The sequence below is a fragment of the Ambystoma mexicanum genome, chromosome 8 (assembly GCF_040938575.1).
Source record: "Ambystoma mexicanum isolate Mex_15411 chromosome 8, UKY_AmexF1_1, whole genome shotgun sequence".
Lineage (NCBI taxonomy): Eukaryota > Metazoa > Chordata > Amphibia > Caudata > Ambystomatidae > Ambystoma > Ambystoma mexicanum.
The window spans coordinates 1071788839-1071797511 of record NC_090929.1 but is presented as its reverse complement, the minus strand read 5'-3'; positions in this window follow the sequence as shown (position 1 = coordinate 1071797511).

The following is an 8673-nucleotide window of genomic DNA, read 5'->3' as shown; positions in this document are numbered from 1 at the left end:
GGTCTTGAGGCTTCTGTCCTCAAGACAGCATTGCAGTTCATCAAGACTCGGGGTTCCCTTCCCCAATACTTCAAATTGGAAATGTATACTTGGTTTCAATACAACTCCAGATCAACAGATCCTTCTGGATTGAATTAACAGTTCACTTAAATTCTCCTTCTTGGTTTAATTCCACAATGTCTTTGGTTTTCACGATTGAGGGCTACCTGGTCTAGGCGCAGTTGTCAGACCACACGGTCCACCCATCACAGGTCACACAACCAGGAACCCTAGGCTCTTCAGCCCACACAGGTTCTTCTGTATTTGACCCTGTGTACAAATTCACACTCATTTAGCTTCTCCTTTGCAACCTATTGGCGTTATAGGAAGGTTCACACTCACTTGGCTTCTCCTGGTTATCCTCTTGGCTTTCCCACAATGTGTCACATCTCCTTATGCTAGTCTTTGGCCATGCTGTAGTGTATTCATGCACAGAGTTCATGTCTTGGTGGTTTTATTTCTTCCCCATGTTTCAGTCATGCTCTTTTGCAAACTTTCACACTTGCTTTCTCATTTCATACATTGCTTTCAAATGGTCAAATTCCCATTCATCTGTTATCGGTTCATAGCTTTGCCCATTAAGTTTCCATTTCGTTTGGCATTCATTATTCATTATTATTTATTTTGTCGCTTAGTTTCCATTCAACCTTTGACTTCAGGTCGGTTTCAATCTGTGCACTCTTTTCTGCTCATTCAGCATCAGTTTCGCTTACACACAGCCCCCTCGGAGCACCTCGGTCTCGAGTAATGTTCCCCTTCACTCACCGGTCTCTGGCAGTCCTTTTGGGCAGCTGCAATGGCCTACTTCTGCTCTGCCTGCTTGCTTGCCTTTGACTGTGAGCCCCGCTCACACTTCTGCTGCTTCTGTGTTCGCCGGCAGCTCTGCTTCTCTTCCACGGATGCTGGTGGTGAATCTGTTGCTTTTCCTTTGCCCGCAGCTCCAACTGCGGCTTTCCGACCACGGAAGCTCCCACTCCTGTGGAGTTCTAACTGCCCAACTTGCCCTGGGCTCTACAGGTCTTCAGGACCGTCTGCAGGCATCCTGGCTTCCCTTTAGGACCCACCACGGCTGCCTCCTCTCGAACAGGATCCCCTGCTGGATTCTCCCATACAGGCCTCCCTGTTTCTCTCTCTGCTGCTCTCTTCCTCTTGTCTCTTACACCTGCAACCACTTGACAGGTTGCAGATGTGAGGTCCCAATTGGACATGCCTAACTGTAATTAGAGGGACATGCCTGACCTTCATAGTACTCTACAGGCTACCTCGTCCCAGTACTAGAGTGGTGAAATGAGTTACTAGTGTTCACTACTCCAGGTCGCCTCTTCCTCGTCCCAGTGCTGTTCTAGGTTGAATGTTGGCAAATGAGGGGAGATGTTTTACAATAGCCCATAAAGGCTAGAGGAGGGGTCGATTGGTTCTCAATAGGGAAAGAGAGATACCATGTTTCTCCTGTTCCTCCTGACCCCCAAAACCTTCTCTTCTCCAACCTCTTCCTAGTGTTCTTATACTGGTAAGATCTCCTGGTGTTTTCTTGGTCAGTCATCAAGGGTAGCAATACCCCATAACTGCCTCTGGGATTGAAGGTTCTTCCTGAAATGGAAATGAGGGGTACTGCATCTCACCTAAAGACATCTCATCCCTAAACCCCAAACCGCAAGGACCCTCCACCCAGGTGGTCCTCCCTCGCTTCTGTGCCCACAGGGTCAAAAGCGATGGCCTTTCCCTGGCCATCTGAAAAGAGTACCCAAGGGGAGTAGATGTGAGTATGCCCTCAGGTTTCTCACACCTCCCACGTATTCCTTAGTTAAAATATATTCCGTCTAGCGCCAGCTGCTTCAGAAACCTTTTTCTCAGCACAGGGCGCTGTGCGTCGTCGTCTCAATGATGCCACTCAATGGCCTCCATCTGCTCTCGACTATGACATCACCAACTGTATATATAGCATGCACTTCGCTCGTTGGTTCAGTTGCATTTTTTTACTGCACAGTACGCTCGGACTGTTCTTTGCCTTTGTGTCAATGTTTTTTTCTTACAATGTCAACACCAAAAACTGGCTTCAAGAGGTGTGTGGATTGTGTGTTGATGATGTCAATCACAGACCCACACTGTATCTGCCTCTGGTGCCTTGGAATCAAGCACAAGATTGATGACTGCGATTTCTGTCAGTCCATGACAGGGAAGGCCTTTAAAGAGAGGAAGTGAAACTCACCGTGGGTAGGCACCAGTCAATATCCCCATTGACAGCTCCTTCCAAGAGTTCTTCAGACGAGAAATATTCGAGGGGTGAGTCGCCACCTCAGGAGCACTCTAAAAAGTGTTCTGGATCGTGGAGTGGTTCTCACTACTCTTCGTCCTCAGCCTCTCAGAAAAAGTTCAAGAAGAGATGTCATCGATCGAGTTCTTTGTCCTACGACGATCATAGAGTCACTTACCCAGGTGAGTCAGCTTCTAAAGCCGAATGGAAGGATTTTCACCTCCAGATGTAAAAAATATTTGATAAGGCAGCTGCCCCCACCGCTTCGACCGAGCCGAAGAAAGCTTGTGACCCTGTCAAGCCTCGTAAGTCTGAGAAGGTGTCAGTTCAGATTGCTATTCACGCCGTCTTGAGCCCAGGTTCCAAAACTTCGATCTCTTGAGAAGAGTCGATCCCCCGAGAAGGCCTGAAGCCTTGAGATAAGGTTAAGCCTAGGCCTCAGCCTTCGGCTCCTTCGATGGGATGTGAGTCGGGTAATTCCACATCGAGATCTTCAACATCAAAACCCTCGACTGAACTGTGGGATGTTTTTACCCATGCATCCAAGCCCTACCTCAAAAACTGTGCAGTACTGGCATTGAAAACATCATGATGGCCAGAGCTTCCCAGAAAATGCACAGGGAAATGCATGAAGAATAGGCTGCCGCTCATTTTTGCCGATGTTATGGGCACAGAAGGGCACTGCCTAAAACCACCATTCGACTACCCACACAGTAGTCTGAAACCATTGGGAATGGCAATGCTGATTGCCAAAAGCAACCTAGAATTGTGGGGAATTCATTTTTTTAAATCCCAAAAATGGTTGCAGTACCAGTACTCACCACTATCAGAAAGCCGGCGTTTTAAAACCACCAGACTTTGTGTGAAACTGAATAAATGAACCCAAAGCATGCCAAAGAAAGACTTACTGAGAGGTGGATACAATCTAAAGTTATATTCTGAAGTGACTTGAAGGTTTATAACAAGACTGGCTGAGCTGTGGATTTCAGCAGTTTAAGTAAATTTGGACTGAAAGACACTAAAAATCTAAATGTTTAAAAGAAATGAGTGACCTACTTTTGAGTGTCACATAGGTTGCAATTGTTTAAATGTCATAGTTTTAAACTTAGAATCAGCATTTTAGCTGCATATGTAAAAAATGGTTAGTTTATTTGAATGCAGAAAACTGGGTAACTAAAAGTGACATTAGCTGGGGCCTGGTTTAAGGAACTGAATTCTGCCCACCAGCTATCCCCGACAGGAGATGAGACTTGCACAACAGCTGTGTTCCCAGGCCTAGCTGTCCTTTTGCTGCTCCCACCAAAAGGGATATGACACTTCTCTGATTGAATTACCTGGGCTCTGCAGGAAATTGAACAAAGCCCTGTCCTGACTCAGGCAAATGTTTTATTACGGGGGCCGTAAAAGTGGCTTCCTCCTGGAAGTAAAGGGGAGGAGCACTGCCTGTGAGAGCAAGCTGGCTTGGCAGAACTGGAAAAACCAGAAATTCAACCTTGTGCTGGGGGGAAACCACACCCCTTTGGGGCCAGAACATAACTCTAAAAAGATGGATCATTCATAGAGCGGACTTGTGAAAATTATTTAAATGATACCATAATTCTTGTGATTTTTCTGCCCACATTTTGAGAGGTTTTTAGAACCGGTGGCATGATCTGGGGGCAAGCTAGCAGTTAAGAGGGTATTACTTAAAATGTATGCATGTTAAAAATCTGACACTTCATCAATTAGTGTCCATACTCCTTGCGCACATGTGTGTAAATTTGGGGTAATGTCCGATATTGCGAAACCAGTTAAAAAGTGCAAATGTCGCCATTTCTGAATGCAAGCTCCCAGGAAGAGCAGATTTGGACAGGGTATACCTCCTGTCATATGTGATGGGTGCATGTAATTTTAAACAAATGTGTACCTGTGCGAATATGTCTTTTTGATCAAAATATAGATTGTGTGTAATTTGACAGGGGTCGGTTCTCTGTACCATAAACAGACCTCATCATGATGACACTTCATTTCATTCCCCCAATCAAGGGGAAGAGGATGAAGTGGCCAATGACAAGTGGAGAGGGGTAGGGCCTAGTGATGCTGCACACACACCCATTTTCAAAACACATAAAAGCAGACAGTCAGGACAGAGAGGGACCTTCAAATCCATTTGCTGCGGGACGCTCTGCCGGGAAAATCCATACTTTACCTCCCTCAACCTTCAGAGAGCCAACATAGAGACTTCAATCTATCCACATCCAGAGATCCAGACTTCAAATCTATCAATATCCAGAACCAGAGAGAGAGCAGAGCTGACCCAGACCACTGTTAGCAGGACCAGACAAGCAGAGCAGAGCTGACCCAGATCACTGTGAAGTGCCGAGACCAGACCAGAGTCCAGTCTAAAACCTGACCAGATCCGTGGCGAGGCCCATTCTATTTCTAAATATATTGTGAGTACCTAGTAGAACTGTGCAGAACCAATCTCTTAGTTAAAATAATATAATTCAATCCATTTTAATCTAACCAGAACTGTCTCCTAGAAGTTGTACCTTGTCATTTTGCAAAACTGTCACTTGTCACTTTGAATTTAAAATTTCAAATCTGAAAAACGACCTTTACCATATCGCTCATATCTCCGTGACCGTTTGTCCTAGAGACTTGCAGTAACTTTCCTCTGAAAGCTAGATTCCTCTGGAATCTTGGCTTTTCTACGAACCTAGAACCGCATTCCTAACCCCTATAGTTTTGCCGCAATCGCGAAAAACGCACTCGCGAATTTGCCGCGATTTGCAAATTTCTCCACGTGTGAAAACAGAAGATTCTTTGCTTTCCTTGCTAAAAATTTGTTTGCCTCTTAAGAACCATCCTTGAATCATTGCTAGAGTGATCCTGGACTAATATTAACTAGACACCACTCACCCTGAACCTCTAGGGGGAATTAAAAGCATTTTAGCATATTTTTCACTTCATTGCCAGCACATGTAAAAGCATTTTGGGCCTGTGTTTAAAACTCCGATCTGTAGTCTAAGCATGCTGGGGTGAACTGAATTACATTTGATTGCATTTCTGAGAACTGTGTGCTTTCCTTCCATTTCCTTGCATTGCATAAAAGGGGGATGGAATTGCCAGAGAAAAGTGATTACATTGTTTTGTTGAAATCATATTGATTATTTTCTGTATTGCATTTTTCATTCAACATTACATCCATCTGAACTTATATAAAGTATTCTCTACCACCTTATTCTTCTGTTCCTATTCACAAGTGTGCTAGTGCCAGACTATCCATTATTGATTACTGATCAGATTAAGTGTGATATCCAATTATTAATTTATTATAAACTGTGATATATATCTATATTGTTTAAATTCTCAAATAAACCTTTTAACTTGCAAAACAGAACTACTTCTTGGCTCAGTGGGGTCAGGGGGATTCCAAGAGAGGGGTGTTATATAGGGGTAGTCATCCAGAACGCATGAACTTGACATAAAGATATATCAATAAGGGTTTCCATTCAGTATCCCAGACTAGGCATTGACTTAGCGGTAGTGTTGAATTGAATCCTCTTACAGAACCTTCAAAGGTTTATAAGCCTCAACCATGAAAGGACTTTTTAAAGTCTGTGGGCCTCAGTACAACTTTGCCGGTAAGCTTACCGGCACCGTTGTTTCCGGACCCGGCAAAGTACAAGTCTGCCTTCCGGAGCCACTGTGCCCGGCAGGTCTGACCCTGCCGGGCACAGCGGCCACAGTAGGCAGACTTTCACAGAAGCACTGGCACCGTTATCAATGGTGCCTGTGCTTCCGTGTTCCCCAATCCCATAGAGTCCCATGGTACTCTATGGGAATGGGGCACAACAATTTACTGGTTCCTGACTTTCCGGATCACCGGAGTTGTAATGCCCTGGTGTTTCCAGCAAGCCAGGTGCTGGTAAAATGTACAAGTCCGGCAGCAACCTGCCAGTTTTACCCGCAGGGTTACCCCCAGACTTGTAATGAGGCCCAATGTCCTCAATTTTTGTGGAGAAAGAGGTTTCAGAATAGGACGCCCCTCCTTTTGGCCTGGAATTTGGGACACAACACAACAGACTTTCACTTACAACAAACATCCCAGGCACTGGGCCTCACTCTTAGGGATACAACGAGCCAGTGCACGCAATCAACCCATCTGCAATCCAACGCACACAGATGCCAGTTTCTCCTGGTTCTGAACCTATCTTATCCACCTATCCTCACTAACCAACCCCATCTTCTTTCTTGCAGAGCAGTGTGAGCGCTTGGAGACTGCCCCTGGGTGGTAGCGGTGCCTGGTATAAATCAACATAACATAACAAAACTATGGGATATCAGATCTATGGCTAGCGACCATATTCTGGAGGAGAGAGGAAGAGATGGTGTTATGGCCATCTTTAACATTTAATCAAAAGAAAATTACCAGGGGTAAGTAATGTGTTCTTCTTTTAAAACTCGTGTCCAGTCGTCCTTCCTGCACACAAGAAACCAAGGACCATTCAGATGCACTTGCAAGACTTGTCCTTGGCCTCAAGCCCAGGGATCGTATCTCTCCAGGATTGAAATCTCTGCACTGGCTCCCAGTGGCTGCAAGGATTAAGTTCAAAACCCTCTGCATTGTCCATAAGGCCTTCTGGGGCCACAATTACTCTATCTTCCTAAATATCTTTCTTCTCTTGCTCTTCGCTCTTCCGCCTCCAACTCCCTTAGGGTCAGTCGCTTCGCCAAGCAACAAGTTGGTGGTACATCTCTATCTTTGGCTGGGGCCTCCCTCTGGGACAGCCTCCTTGCCTCTCTGAAACTTGAGGAGAACCATCTCTGGTTCCGGAAGCACCTCAAGCCCTTACTCTTTGCGTCTGCTTTCTCTTCTCCTCTCCCCTGCTGGACTCCTGACTGAAACTGACCTGGCTACCCTCTGATCTCGGGTCCAGGTCCCCTCCACCGCCAGTTTCACACCTGCACTGCCATCTGGGCAACACCTGCACTTGGGGGCTGTCTCTGTATCCCTACAGTCCACTACCAGTTCTTGACACTTGATGTCTGCACTTACCCCTGCACTTGCCACTTGCTGGCCGCACTTTTTTACCTATTGTTCTCATTTATTTTTATTTTATTTATTTTACTGTTGATCCTATGTATTGCACTGCCCCTTCTGGCCTTGACCCCGACCTTTTCCTTCCCACCCCCCTGCACTTGCACGATCTCAATGTCACCTGGCCTAGTAGGATCGTTGTCTGTGTCTTCCCTCTGTTCCCCTTCTTTGCCTTGTCGCGCCTTGAAACACTTGTGTATAGTAGGCGCGTTATAAATGCCATATCATATCATATATCAGTTTCATGCGATCCATTATCAAAAGCCTTACGTACGCTCACTTACCACATCCATTCCACGTGACGTAGCATAGTGCTCCAAGCCACCAACTATTTCCTCAAGTCCATGTCGGCCTCCTATTTGGAACATACTGCCATGGTACTTGAAGTATTATGGCGCTACGCCCCTTGCTGGTGGGCTTTACAACCAGGAAGCCAGGGTGAGTGACCCACCCTGCCCATTCCCGAGGGCTCAAAGCTGATAGCGGCTCGTGCAGTCCGCCACCATTACCACCATTACCACCCTTGACACCATGGGTGCAAAAGGACCACTTATTAAGCAGAGGAGGGGGACGTGGAGAGTGACCCGGAAATCCGTATTTCCGCTCAAACACCGATCACAAAGATAGTCGCCAGGGAACCGGTGACCAGGGCTCCTGCTGGTTTCCCTCTTGAATTCCCTCGGCAGTGTGAAGGAATTGGGGCGCGGGTGAACAGGTTAGTCATGTGGCATTCATTTCCTGTTTGCAGCTGGGGGTGGTAGTACACAGGCAGGCAGGGTACGGGAAGCAGTTGTGCATCGGCGAGCAGCCATTGGCCTTCTCTGAACCCGGCCGTATACCGGCAGATATGGCGCTTGTTTGGAGCAAACTGTTGGAGTTGAGGTACCGACCCATGCGTTAATTATGAATGCAGTCCAGTCCACGCCATTGCAAAGTATGTATGTGTTGTTGCAGGCCCGCTAAGGGACCAATGTGCCGTTGAGTGCGCCGTGCTTAAATAAAGGAGTCGCACACAGGGAGGTGCTCTGGTGCTGGGGCTCTTCCACGGAAGGAGAGAAATCCTCCTTTATTCCTGTATGACGGGTGATGTTCCGTCCCTTTTAACATCCATCGTGAGCGCAGAGTAAACTCAGCGAGTTTAGTGCTCAACAAAGACGGCTCTGTTCAACCTGCAGGACACTGGCTGAAATCGCAGCAAGGCCTAACCCTTCATCCTTCCCAGGTTGATAAATAGATTATCATTACTGGTAATAAGTATACCTATTATCCGAACGCCTAGAAGCAGGTGTAATCCTCA